Source organism: Hemicordylus capensis, chromosome 3 (genome assembly GCF_027244095.1).
Source record: "Hemicordylus capensis ecotype Gifberg chromosome 3, rHemCap1.1.pri, whole genome shotgun sequence".
NCBI classification, from domain to species: domain Eukaryota; kingdom Metazoa; phylum Chordata; class Lepidosauria; order Squamata; family Cordylidae; genus Hemicordylus; species Hemicordylus capensis.
In genome coordinates, this window is record NC_069659.1 from 272,899,950 (window position 1) to 272,914,641 (window position 14,692).

Sequence of the window (14,692 nt, forward strand, 5' to 3'; positions counted from 1 at the left end):
ATATTTACTCGCTTGGACATAACAGTGCAAACATTATAAGAAAAGTGGTCACAAGTTAGAATCTAAATGCGAAGCCCAATGCAATGCTGTGTATATGTACTCGGAAGGAAGTCATTCTCACTGTTTTCGACGAGGCTGACTTCTAGGAAACGTATCATCTAATCTAATATGAATGTAATGTCTAATTTTATGACGCATGCTTTAAAGCATAAAGACACAAACTACTTGAAGTGGTATCTGTATATAATCACTCTGCTTCCACTGTAATACGGTGGTTTGTGAGCTATGCTATGGGTAGAGGAAAGGAAATAAGGGGTTTAATCGTATGGACTTTATTTTACTTTGAAATAATTGTGCTCTGTGGCAGCGAGGTAGAACCATGCAGCCACATCACCAAGAGCAGCTATAATCCTCTGAAACCCGTGTGGTAGAATTCTGATTAGACGCGCCCAGGTACCAGGAGGAGGCATCGATTCCATCCGGTTTACTATAATTCTTAGTCATCGTACGCCTGAGAAAAATGACGGTAGCTTCAGGGCGTGTGACTCAAGCTGTTGGGAAATGCAATGCAAGGTGTGCAGAGGAGAAACCTTCCCGGCGCGCGCCTCATTCTCTCACTGACTCCTCGCCTGCTTCAAAAAAATCGCCAGTCCCGCTCTCCTCCTCCTTTGCAGGCAGATTAGCAGATCTAGGCCCGCCTCCGCTCCTCCTCCCCAGCAGAAGTTGCTCTGGTGTCTGCGGCAGCCATCTTTGTTGATGTGTCAGCTTTCAGTTCCGCTTAGGAGCTGCTGCGGGAGCCAGAGGAGGGAAGAATCCTCCCCTCACTCACGATTAGCCATGGGGGAGCAGCTACTGTTGCAACTGATACTCTGGTTCTCAGCTCCCTAGCAAACTGGTAAGAGCTTCCCGAGGGGGCAGGGGGTGAAGATCTAATGATTTTAACCTCAATACAGATTAATATATGTAGGCTGGGAGAGGCAGACGTAGAACCTGTTACTAGGCAGAAAAAGCAGGTCTTGCTTAGTGCATTTTATCTCAGTGGTTTCATTTCCTATCTGTGCCAGGTTCGATGCATTTTAAGCTCCTGATATGATTTTGATGACAGATACTGAGCCTTTGGCTTTTCACCTCTTCCTCCAACCCCCCCCACCCCGCGTTCCCAAGTGGATCATTTCGTAGACCAGTAAATTATACTGCTTGGTGCTGATGATACACCTTACAGTTTTCTACGGTTTCTTTTGCCCAGATATTTTATAGACGATAAATGAAGTCCTTCTCTCTCTCTTTCTGAAAATCACATGAACATTGTTGTACCTGTTTTACAGGAAGAAAACTGATAGAGATGACTGCTTTGCCCTCAAGGTCACACACTAAATGATTGAGGGATAGTCTATATTTACTTGCTGGTTAGCATTATATGGATACCTTTGTACAGGTGTTTGTGTCAGTGTCATTACAGGTCTTGTCTCTCTGTTAAGATTTCTCCTTGTTATGTGTCAACATAACGACAACATTGTTCAGGACATTTAGCATTTTGACCCAATTGCTGACACTTCTCTAAATATGAGTAGACACTGCAGTTATTAAAAGGATCATTAATATGTAATAAAAAATTAAATCATTCTGTTCCTTATAAACCATAGCCCTTGCTATGGGCAGGACTTCATTCTTTACTTTGAGATTCAGTCATAGAATTCTTCTAAACGTAGTTCAGGAGCAGATGAAATAAAATACTTATTCTAGATGAGGTTAAAGTCCTGATAATCTTTGTACTACTTCCTGGTTCAGCTACCGTACCTCCTATCCTGCATTATCTGTTTGCATTGTTGGCATTTTTCTTCATGGAAAATATTAATTACTGTTTGCCCTGCCTCCAATCACAGAGAAGATAAATGAAATCTTTATCTACTCTTGTTTTTGTTCTTCTTTCAAGTTGTTCCTTTATAGTCTCTTAAGATTTAGAGCTATGTTTACTGAGAAATAAGTCCCATTAAGTTCAGTGGGACCTACTCCCAAGTAAGTGTGCATAGAATTTCAGCATGTCTTATTGTCTTGATTTGGAGCTATAAATAATGGGCTCTGTGGCTTCCATGTTTGAAAACTAGGAGGCCCCTTTGCCTGTAAAAGCGATATGAACAAAGTCACTTATGTTATGGCCCAGGTCCCAGAAAGCAATTGGCTCATAAAATGATTCCACACAGTTTCTGCAGCCTCCTTTGATGCTGCCACAAGGGTCTTTCTGGACTTACTGAGTTCCAGGGCTCACATCCTATGTGTTTAATTCTACAATCCAAATAAGTCTGTTAAGAATTGGTAGATAAAGGTTTTCATAGTACGGAAGCCTTTGTTTTAACAATGCCTTACTCCCCACCCATTCTTGTTCTTTGGTGGTTTCTTTTTCTTTTTTTTTGGAACATTGTCTTCTTTGAAAGAAAACTAATTGTGGGTGTAAGCTAACCATATAACTTAAGTTAAGTGATTTTCAGGATTTATTATCAGATTGTCTCACATTTTAATTTTAGATCTCATGCATTTGATGATTGTTGTGGGGCATCTGAACAAAGGAACTATTATTGAAAAGGCTTGTTATGTTTAGTTATGATATTCTGGGGCCAGATGGTATGAGCTGCTGTCAAGCAAATTTGTTGGTTTGTTTGGTGGGATAAAAAAATATGATAAACTTCTATCCTTTCCCTCCTGTCCCTGCACTTATTTTCTGGCCAAAAGAGATACTTCAGCAGCTTACAAAATATTTTTGTAATATTTAATATGGGAATAGAAATATTAAAAACAATTACACTAGTAGTATTAAGAGCTGAAATAGCAGATATTTATTGGCCCATCTCCAAAAATCTTGTTGGAACAAAAATGTTTGAATCAGTTTTCTAATAAGTGTTTGTTTAGTATTTTAAGTGTTTAAAGTACCTCACATGTATTATCTTGTTATCACTACATTAATGTTTTAAGGTAAGTAAGTAGTATCCCCATTTTGCACCTGAGACAGCGTGAGTGACTGTCTAAGGCTACCAGGTGAATTCCTGACAAAGGTGAGATTCAAATCAGAGTAGTCCTGATTAATACCTCAGTCTTCGGCAGCACAATCCTAGCAACTCTATCGGACTTCTTCCCATAAATATATATAGGATTGCAGCCTTAAGCCACTATGCCGCACCAGCTCTGTGTGCAGAATGAGCATTTAGCATCTGTCGCAGCACCTAGTACATCAGTTCAGTGTAAGCTGCTGCCGGTCTGTGAAGACAATACTGAGCTAGATGGACCAATGGTCTGACTCGGTATATGGCAGCTTCCTATGCTCCTAGTAACATTGTATTGATATTTCAAGCTGGTTTCTCTGTATTCTTTAGCTCTGTTATACTTCTAATAGTATGGTCTTTTAATAGGGTACCAGTTGACCTGAAGCATAATAGAGTTTCCTTTCTAAAAATATTAGAGTGCTGCTTTTGAGGCCTGATTTATCTTTAAGCAATATATGTATTTGCTTGGAGTTCTGGGCCTGAAGGAGATGTGGCATTGATATTCTTGCTCGCAGTTAGATCTAGCTAGAAAGATTAGATTAGATTAGATTAGATTAGATTAGATTAGATTAGATTAGATCTAGCTAGAAATTAGGGGCCAGTGGTGGGTGGTGCAACTTAGCAAGTTGGGGTCCCCCATTGATTTACTTTAAGGCCTACAGCAGTTTTAATGCTGCAGTCCTGTGCACACTTAGCTTGGGAGTAAACCCCACTGGACACAACCTAACTTCTGAATATACATGCATAGGATTCTGCTATTATTCTGCCTCTTGACAGTTCTAGCTGTATTATGCTGATACAGGTGACCTATACATATAGGATCAGGTTGACAGTGTTAATGGTGGATTTTAACTTTTGCCTTGAGTAATATATCTATACAGTTTTCCATTGCTTAACAACCAAATTGGGTAAAAAAAAGAAAGAAATGGAGTACATTATTTACTATTTGTTAATAATAGACTGATATGCTCCACAGTGTAATGTGGGTGGTTCTGAGTCACCCATGTTGCTTCAGAACCACTAGTGGTCTTGTGCAAGAGTGCAAATATTTAAAGTTGCACACTCACACTTTAGGAGCGCGATTTACATTATTTCCAGTCTGGTGGTTCCTTAGGAGCCCACAGTACCTCGTATGACTCAGAACTACCTGGGTTATGCTGCAGAACATGTTGGCCACCAATAATAAATGCATACATTTATTTATTGCATTTATATACTGTCCCATACTGTATTTACCTGAATAGAAGACAACCCTGAATTTAAGACCACCCCCTTAAGAAATAGAGGCTAAATACAAGTTATATCTGTATTTGTCTAAAAGGAACAGTACTCTGAATTTAAGATGGCATCCCAATTTCTAACATCAAAGAACTTGGAAAAAACCTAGTATTGGATTCAGCTAAATACAGTATACAGATCTGTGGGCGGTTTACAGGTTAAAAACATAAACAATTAACACATTAGATCATTTAAAACAATACAAAATAACTATTGATAAAACTTTGAAACATTATGAACTAAAAGCCTGATAAAATAAGTGTGTTTTCAGATGTTGCTTAAAAACAGCCAGAGATGGGAACGTTCTGATTTTGTTTGGGAGCGTGTTCCAGAGCCCCGGGGCAGCCCTAGAGAAGGCCCAGTTTGGGGTCACCACCAAACGAGCCAGTGGTAACTGAAACTGGACCTCCCCTGATTATCTTAATAGGCGGCAGGGTTAGGAACACAGGAAGCTGCCACGTACTGAGTCAGACCATTGGTCTATCTAGCTCAGTATTGTCTTCACAGACTGACAGCAGCTTCTCCAAGGTTGCAGGCGGGAATCTCAGCCCTATCTTAGAGAAGCCAGGGAGGGAACTTGAAACCTTCTGCTCTTCTCAGAGTGGCTCCATCCCCTTAGGGGAATATCTTACAGTGCTCACACTTCTAGTCTCCCTTTCATATGCAACCAGAGAGGACCCTGCTTAGCTAAGGGGACAAGTCATGCTTGCTACCACAAGACCAGCTCTCCTTATGAGGGTTCATGAAGAAGAAAGCTCTGTCTTAAATACCCTGGGCCCAAGCTGTTTGGGGCTTTATAGGTAATAAAAAGCACTTTGTAATTTATCTGGAAACTTATTGGCAGCCAGTGTAGTTCTTTTAGCATAGGGGTAATGTGGTCTCTTCAGGTAGCCATGCAGACCAACTTGGCTGCCACATTCTACACCAGTTGTAGTTTCCAGACTACATACAAAGGCAGCCCAACATAGAGTGCATTGCAGTAGTCAGGCCTGGATGTTGCCAGCATATGCATCACTGTTTTAAGGTCGTTTATCTCCAGAAACAGATATAGCTGGGAATTGGCCAAAACTGATAGAAAGCACTCCTGGCCCCTGCCTCAACCTGAGATATCAAGGAGAGGTTTGGGTCTGGAAGAACTCCCAGACTACATATCTGTACTTTCCGGGGGAGTGTAACCCCATCCAAAACAGGCAGCACTAAACCATTTCCTGAGCTCTGACCTCCCAGAATGAGTACCTCTGTCTTGTTTGGATTCAGCTTCTGTTTGTTCTCCCTCAGCCCATTCCTGACTCCAGGCAGGCATTTAGGGAGGTTAAGCCATTTTTGGATGATATAGATTTGGGTGACGTCAACATATTGTTAACACCCGACATCAAATCTCCTGATGAACTCTCCCAGTGGTTTCAGGTAGATGTTAAAAAGCATTGGAGATAAAATGGAATTCTATGGGATTCCATACAGTAGCTCTTGTTAGGTGCTACTATTAAAGCTAGGTTGCGCCGTCGAATCGGTATCAACTCCTGCTGACCACAGAGCCATGTGGTTTTCTTTGGTAGAATATAGGAAGGGGTTACTTTGCCATCTCGCGCGCAGTACAAAATGATGCCTTTCAGCATCTTCCTGCACGGAACCGTGGTGGGGCGGTTCAAAGGTGGTGGGGGTGCTACTTTAAGAGTGGGGGAGGGTGCACTTACCCCTCCTGCTGCTTTCCCCCACTGGCGTACTTTGTTTAGAAAGCTAATCGGGGCAGCAGTGTACCTTCCTGCTGCCCTGTTGGCTGGATATGGCCGGAAGTCCCCGACGCACCTGCGTATAGCGGCATGTGCACATCATGGATATGCCGGCACACACAGGCGCATTGGGGACTGCCGGCCACATCCGGGCAATGGGGCGGCAGGGAGATATGCTGCCGCCCCGATTAGCTTTCTAAACAAAGGATGCTGGCAGGAAGGGTAAGTGCACCCTCTCCCACTCTTAAAGTGGCACCCCCGCTGCCTTTGAACAGACGGAGCCAACGGTTCTTTGAACCGGTTCCATGCACATCCCTAATAGGGACTAAAGTAACTTTAAGCCTCAGTACAAAAGTTCCCTACACTCTTTTAAATGGAAAACAAAATGTAGCAGAAAGGTTTTGACTCAAGTTCCTTTCTCTTTTTGGTTCAAGCACATCACTGCTTTCCATCTTCTGTCAGATCATCACTATTCCTCCCACCCCCTTCACGTCTTTGTCACAGGACTGCCATCATTTGATGCTTGTCTGCATATACATCAGCATTGGAACAGTTATTGGTAACCATTGCTTGGTAACAGTGGCTGTACTGTAGTATACTTTATGGGACTGGCAAAGAAAGGGCAAAGGTAATGTTTTGTGTTCATCTAGGAAGGAATGCTAGCTGACTTTGTAGTTGCTGATTACTGTGACCACAGACTATGTCTGTAGAATAACTTCAAGATTTTTTAGCTGTTAATGCATGCTATGGCAGGAGGAATGCCACCTGATTTTACCATTGACAACTTCCTGATATATATGAATAGGATATATGTGAGCATTATCATCATGGCCTAAAATAGACACTGAGCACTGCTGTGTATATACAAAGAAAGTTGTATGGGCCAAAATATTCCAGGAAGTGATGTTGCCTACTCTGAAAGGTCTTCTCCTTCTTAGTGTGTGGGGATAGTCTGTGCTACTTTGTGGTGAAGAAAGCGCTGCATATGCTCGCAGGAACTCTTTATTATTTTTATTATTACTTATTACAACTTATATTGAGACTGAGAACCCTAGCATAATTTAAGCTCAGATCTGTAAACAATTAATCCTTATTGGGATTTTGTCTTTATTCATGCTTGATACACTAATAATCCCCATAGGATTACTATCTCCTAATCTAGGGGTTCCCAACAGGGGGTACTAGTGCCCCTAAGGGTACTTAAAGTGCTCCCAGGGGTACTCGGAGCCTTCCTGTCTCCCATGCTGCAGCCATGCTCTTTGTTCCCCATCTGAGGATCTCTGGCTTGAAGCCAAAGCATCCTCAGCAATGTGGCCACTGCAGGAGGGGAGGAAGGAGACCCTCTTTCTTTGCTCCTGATTGGTTTACACACTGAAGCTCAAGTACCTCTCTCCCTGGCCTGACTGATGGGCCTCTGAAAACTAGCACTTAGTATATTCCCATTGAAATTAATAGGGCACAAATACTTGTCCCATTGATTTCAATAAGATTCCTTCTGAATAACAGTGTGGATGTGAGCCAGTGACTGGAATAGCCTGTTTCTCTAACTGTGCAACCCATGAATTTGTGTTTTTGTGTGTGTGGGTATGTGTTCGTTCTCTCTCCGGGTGCCTGAGCTGAAGGCTTGTGACATAAGAGGTACGTGTGTGTGTTTTTAAGGTTGGGAACCCCCATCCTAACTTACCCCTAATATGAGGAGGAATTGATATACTTTCTTTCTTAATGACGGCTTCAAGAAGACATCTAGCACTTTTTAAAAAATCAAAGTAATATTTTTTTAAAAAAAAAACGTTTGTTCTTAAAAAGAACAGTTGTTTTCAAATTACATTACATATAGGAACAAAAAATTTAGATTCTCAGGTATTTCAATTTGTAATCCACTGTCAACAGTACTCGCCAGTTAATATACACATAAAAGAAATGAAGATAGCAAGACATCTAGCACTTCAACAAATGTGAAGGGAGACCAAAGTTTGCTGAGAAGTGATGTCCTACTGAAAGTCCTGCTCCATATTTGCTCCTTATTACTGAGTGTTTAAGAACAGACTGCCCTTAGTGTTGAAGGAAAGACACTTTAAATGTCCTTTGAAGATGGTCAGAATCTGTGCCTTAGCCATCTTTTCTGATGCTCATTCCAGATAGCAAAGACAAATGCACATTGCACTTTGTAGTCATCCAGTATGGTAGAAGAAACTTAAGTGTATCTTTACTGTCTTATAAATACGGAAAATATTGTAGGCCGGTGTGCTGTGCAGAGTGGCCCAAGCTATAACTATAGCTGCCGTGGTAAGACCTTGGTGAAGCACTTGCTAGACCCTCTTTGGCCCGCAGTAGATCTTTGGGCTCCCTTCCTATGTGCAGTATTGTAAAACTGCTCACAGCTCCTGAGTAATGACTGGTGTGTATGGTTTCCTCCATAGGATAGGACACTGCTGGCATATTCTCTCTCTCTCTGCTCAGAGAGACACACACACAATGCAGTGAAGAAATTATTTGCCAACAGTTTCTCCTACAGTATTACCATCCTGGTGAGTGAGAGAAGCACTGTTTTGTCCAACTATACTTCCTCTTCTGTCCTCTTTGAATGCTATTTATTGTTTTGTTAAACCAGGGCTTAATTAGTTAAAACTAAATCAATTGGTTTTGTTAAACCCAGGTGCCAGGGAGCCATGGTGCCTAGAAATTTAACTGTAATGCCTAAACAACAGAGTTAGAGTTATTTAATAAAATTGTTATATGTCCCAGGCAGCCCTGTTTCTGTTCTAAGCATGTACTTGTAGAGGAGATAAAAAGAAGCCATTTACCCTTTGCCTCCAGAATGTCTGTCACTAAATAGGTAATTTTGTCCAGTGTCAATGGGCTGGCTCCTAGATCCAAAGAACATTTGTCAAGGCCTGTCTTAAATAGTCTGACTCTTGTATGTGATCTTTTCCATTCTGATTGCAAACCTTTGGAAATCTCACTTTGGTAAACCCAAGATTTTTCTCTTCCAGTTGTACAGGAATCAATTTGTCCCAGTCTCTCCGTATATAGATATATAATGTTCCTCGTGTTAATCTGTTTTGTTAACCATTACCTTGCACTAGGTGGGATAAAATCCATTCCAAGGGGTTAAGCAGTGCGTTGTGTTGCATTTTACCTTGGGGATCCTCTGAAACTGAATCTTGACCAAAGTACAACTCTGATAATGCTAGGACAATTCTTGTGAAATTAATATTAAATCTTGAGATAGTGGGGAGGAAATAAGAAGCAAAGAAATCTACAGCTGAGCGGAAGAACTAGTGCACAGCTGCTATTCATCTCATTTAGTATGCGTCCTTCTGCCTTTAACTACACAGTTTCAAGCTTTTCATCTAAAAACCAAAGCTGTGTTTGTGTCATGTTGTTTCCCCCCCCTTATGAAGCAAAATCATCATGTAAAGGAAAGACCCTCTGCTAATTAAAAGTGGGGCTATTTTTAGTCTCCTATCTTGGCTGCCACTAGCACTAGTTCTTGTGCTGCATATAAGAGGCAGATTGAACTTCAAACAAAATCCATCTTTTCTTTTGTCAAGCATAGCAGCTGAAAGGGGCAGTTTCTTCTAGGGTCTCTGGGAATAATGTTATAATCAACCAATTGATGCTTATGGTACTTAAACATCCTGTAATGCACACAGTATTGCAGTTGATGTGCTATGGGGAGGATGAAATTGCATTTTTTTTCCTGTCAGTGTATTTTCTCAGTTCTGATGTAACAAAACAATGGCTTGGCCACCGGTTTGAAGTGGCTTGTGGCTTGAAGGCAAACAATGGTTTGTGATAACCATTTTTTGCCCAGTTCAGATGTCACAAAAAACCCTGATGGTTGCTGCAAACCAGGAAATGCAGGGGAGAACTGAAGCCCATACAAGGTAGGTAGGAGGGAGCACACGTGCACGTTCCTGGTGGCCAAATCTGGAGATAGTTCTCACAACCACAGGGGCTGGGGGGAAGGCAGGATCATACCTACCTTCCCCCATACAATCTCTTCCTCTTCGGGTCGCCATTGCTCATATGCCCACATGCCTGGCACAGTGGTGGTCCCCTGATATTGGATCATTAGGAAGTCCTCCCACATAGCACTGTGTGGATAGTGGAGAGGCAGCCTGTTGCAGTGCAGAAGGGCTCCTCTCCCTGGCCCACACTGCAGTTGGGGCTCTATGGCCGCCGCTCCTGGTGGCCAATTTTAACTTAGTGAAGTTAAGTGATATAGAAATGCTTATTATTATTATTATTATTATTATTATTATTATTATTATTTTACACAGTCAGACAGGTGTTATTGACTGGTTTGTTTTATCCAGACATCGAGTCCTTCCCAAGGACCTGGGATGCCAGAATTTTATTGTCAATGTTGTTGCTGTTGTTATAGATATCGTCGCAGAATATAGGCTGCTCCCAGTAAAGCTGCTTTTTGTAATTGGCTGATGGTGATTTCTGTGGCCCCTATGGTGTTGAGGTGCTCTTCAAGGTCTTTTGGAACTGCACCCAGGGCGCCAATTACCACTGGGATTATTTTGGTCTTTTTCTGCCACAGCCTTTCAATTTCAATTTGTAGATCTTTGTAATTGGTGATTTTTTCTATTTCTTTTTCTTCTATTCTGCTATCCCCTGGTATTGCTATGTCAATTATTTTGACTTGTTTTTCTTTCTTCTCGACTACAGTTATATCTGGTGTATTGTGTGGCAGATGTTTGTCTGTTTGTAGTCAGAAGTCCCATAATATTTTTACATCTTCATTTTTTAAAAATTATTATTATTATTATTATTATTATTCAAAGGCCCTTTGAAGACACCCCTTGCTCAGTTACAAAGCTTGATTCCAAAATGACGTTTTTATTCTGCCCACTTCCTGCCTTTCCCACTGCCTTATCTGTTAATAGTGTTAAGGTCCCTGTATTGTTTTGTTTTTAAGGATTATGGCTACCTATTTTATCTGTATCTTCCTTTGAGGGTATAGTGTGCAAGATTTGCGCATTGCAACAAGGCTACAGCATCTGGGGCTCTTCAGTTTGGAAAAGAGGCGGCTACAGGGAGATGTGATTGAGGTGTATAAAATTATGCATGGAGTGGACAGAGAAAACTTTCTCCCTCTCTCACAACACTAGTACCGGGGCCATCCCATGAAACTGAAGGTCAGGAAATTTAGGACCAACCAGTACTTTTTCACACAGCACGTAATCTATGGAATTCTCTGCCATGGGATGTGCTGATGGCTGCTAGCTTGGGTGGCATTAAAAGGGGTTTAGACAAATTCTTGGAGGGCATGTCTGTAATGAACAAACCTTCCACTCAGACCTGCTCATGTGAGGGGAATGAACACTGTGTCACCCCTGTTGAGCTGCTTCGGTGGGCTCCTCATACAAATATATATATATATATTTATATATTTATATTTATTTATTTATTTCTCCTGGGTGTGCCATGGAATGTGCGTCCCGGCGGCCCAGCTGATTGGCTGGGTGGCGGAGGCGCCTGATTGGCTGGTGCACCCAGGAGGATTGGCTGGCTGGGCAGATGCGAGGTGGTGGCGGCAGTGCTGGCCCGACCAGGCCATGGATGCGCAGCGGCGGCTGGCTGGGCCAGGCCGGCCGTGGATGCGAGGTGGCGCTGATTGGCTGGCGCACCCAGGAGAATTGGCTGGTTGGGCAGATGCAAGGTGGCGGCGGGCCCGTCCCATCCGGGGGGCGGCCAGGCGGTGGCGGGCCCATCCCGTCCGGGGGGCGGCCAGGCGGCGGCGGGCCCGTCCCGTCTGGGGGGCGGCCAGGCGGTGGCGGGGCGGTGAGGCGGCGGCAGGCCCGTCCTGTCCGGGGGGCGGCCGGGCGGTGGCGGGGCGGTGAGGCGGCGGCAGACCCGTCCCGTCTGCAGGGCGGCCAGGTGGCGGCGGGCCCGGCCACGGGGCGGCCAGGCGACAGGCCCGGCCGTGGCACTCAGCCCGGCAGCCTGGGCTCGGCACTCGGCCTGCCCAGAGACTTGGGCAGGTGGGTGGTGGGAGAGGTAGCCAGCCCCAAAGAGTGAACAGATGCTCTGTGCGGGCATCGGCTAGTTATTCTATATTTCCTGTAGATTTTGCTGCCACCAAGCCAATCCTTAATAATCGTTCTTAATGGGAATTGGAGTAACTAAAAATTGCTGTTTCAACTTGGCTTCCCCTTCTTAATAGGCCAAAACATAAAAACTACTGCCTCCACATGTATATGCCTGCACTTGGTGAGAGCTAAGGATAGCTGGCTGAGCTCTTGAAGACGTTTTTGCACTAGATGATTCTACACACACACCTTTTCTGCTGAGGGTTTGTAAAAACAGAGAAAAGCCTTTTATTAAGTTGTTACAAAATAGTGGACCTTAGGATTCAGCTTTTTGGTTGCACTTAAAAACACTTGGTTACAACAATATTTAAAACGCTGAGATCTTCTCGAAGGTGGCACAGAAAATTTAGTTACTCAGTGACAGAAACAGATAGGAAATGCACAGCAACACACAGAAAGTAAAATAACTTCTAATGCAGTCTTACTGGAAATACCTTTTCCTGTACTTCCAAAGCCACAAGCCTTTGGCTTCATTCCCCTTGAATCTCCCCAAAGCCCTGGCAAGATGAAGCCCCTGAAATCCTGTTCCATAGATTTTGCAGACTCACTTCCAAGTTCCCTCCCTGGCATCTCCAAGATAGGGCTGAGAGAGATTCCTGCCTGCTACCTTGGAGAAGCCGCTGCCAGTCTAGGTAGACAATACTGAGCTAGATAGACCAATAGTCTGACTCAGTATATGGCAGCTTCCTATGTTCTTATGTTTTGTCAGCTCTATGCCATAAAATCTTTATATTTTCTCTCCAATTCTTTAGATTTCATTCTTGCTTGTTTTGAAGCTTTCCCCATTAATCTATTCCTATCTATTAATTAATCTATTAGCATAATAATATGCAAGGAGATACACCCATTTCATTCCTTGCTTTTTTAAAAAAAGAAATGAAACATACACATTCATTTTGAAGAGAGAGAGTAAAAATGTATTTATTGGCAATATCTATATATTTAATTCTCCTAAACGTACTCGTCACTAATTCCATGCGTGGCAGCTCTCGCAAGAGCAGCTGCCTGGTGGATAGCGACAGGGAGGGGAGACAATGGAGGCGGGCTGGCCTGGCCCGGTCAGCCGGAGAAGGCGGTGGCCGGAGGAGGTGGCAGGCTGGCCTGACCCGGCTGCCAGGAGGAGGAGGTGGCAGGCCGGCTTTCCGCCCGGCCTGCAAGTCAGAAAGCATGAGGGGCGGGGGGAGGAAGCGGGCCGGCCAGCCCGCCAGAAAGCGCGGGGGGTGGGGGGAGAATGAGAGGCCTGTCGGCTGGGCAGGCAGAAAGTCGGGCATGCCGGCGTGGTGGGGGAACAGCGGCGTTGGGTGGGCCGGCCAGAGGCACAGATGCTCTCCGCCCAGCCCAGCTAGCATTATGAATATTGTCTCCAAAGACTTCTGATGAACTAATTATTTTTAAAGAGAACATTCACATTCAATGTGATAGCCTAAACACATTTACAAAGCACGCCCTGTATAGCATGGCTGCTTATCATTCTGCCCATTTATATCTACTGCATTTGTGGTCTGATTTCTTTAATTGGTGTGTACTGTTTAAGTAAACATCAGATCCTGGTGAAAAACGTCTTTCATTCTTCTTTATATTTCGAAGGCAAAACATTTTTTGTTGCTAGCCATGAATGGAATGACTCCCTCTTTGCCTGTATGAAAATGTAAGACTGGAGCATCCTGTTTACTTTGCTCTCTAGACCTCAAGACATCCAAGAAGCAGAGAAAACGAGGAGCTCTTTGTTCTGTGCTTGGTACTCTTTGATATTCAGTGATAAAAGGGATCTCTTACCTGGGGAACATTTTTTGTTTAAATCATAGAGTCTTTAACCAATGCAAAAATAAGTGTTTTGCATTGTTCCACTATTAGCAGTTCATAGTAATATGTAGGTGCGTATAAGGAGATTTGACCAGTAAATATTAAATCACACATTACCATTTTCTTGCTTAAGTGAATGAATAAATGTATAATTTTGTACAAGGCGCTGGGTTTTTAATGTGCACTGTACAAACCTTGGGGACTTCCAGCAATATGCTGTCATAAAAACAAGAAATAAATGTCATGCTACTAATTATGATCAGTATCAGGAAATTTGTATTTCATAATTATCTCCTTTTTTGTTAATCTTATGTTGCAGTGTGTTGGAAGTTAGTGTTTTAAAACAATATACCATTGGTTACTATGGGGAAAATGTTTAATGGCTGTCTTGATTAATTCACTGGATGTCCCGGGTGCAAAGTGCTGTGTAGCAGAAGGGGCAAAAGAGGTTCCTGAACACTGGTGGTGATGCCTGAGATGTGGAGGAAAATCTTGTTTTAATAAAGGCACCAGGGCTCCTCCCATTCCCTCCCAAAAAGAAAAAGAAAAAAACCTTGATGGGGACCAAAGTCTGTATATACTTACTGTCCTCGTGTTGCCAGGAAATGTTAGCAGCACAGAGAGTCATTTTCAGCTGAAGGGAATTAAGCGTCTTGCCCAATTTCATCCTCCTCACCCACAGGGTCCTTTGCCGTTTAAAGGGTGGCAGGGGTGGTGAAATTGACCTATTAAATGCTTT

At 43.1% G+C, this 14,692-nt stretch overlaps 1 protein-coding gene across 6 annotated transcripts in view; it reads left to right on the forward strand.

Moving 5' to 3' along the window:
- Positions 1-79: 79 nt before the first annotated feature.
- Positions 80-14,692, forward strand: part of CCDC186 (coiled-coil domain containing 186) — a 55,016-nt gene continuing 40,403 nt past the window's right edge. Inside the window, exons 1-2 of one of the 6 annotated variants that reach the window (XM_053312706.1) lie at positions 381-895; positions 8,464-8,571. The gene's annotated coding sequence lies outside the window, so the exon portion shown is untranslated. Of the gene's footprint in view, positions 175-380; positions 896-8,463; positions 8,572-11,593; positions 11,721-12,141; positions 12,354-14,692 lie in introns of those variants that run through there. The other 5 variants (XM_053312704.1, XM_053312709.1, XM_053312703.1 and 2 more) reach the window with 5 other exon arrangements.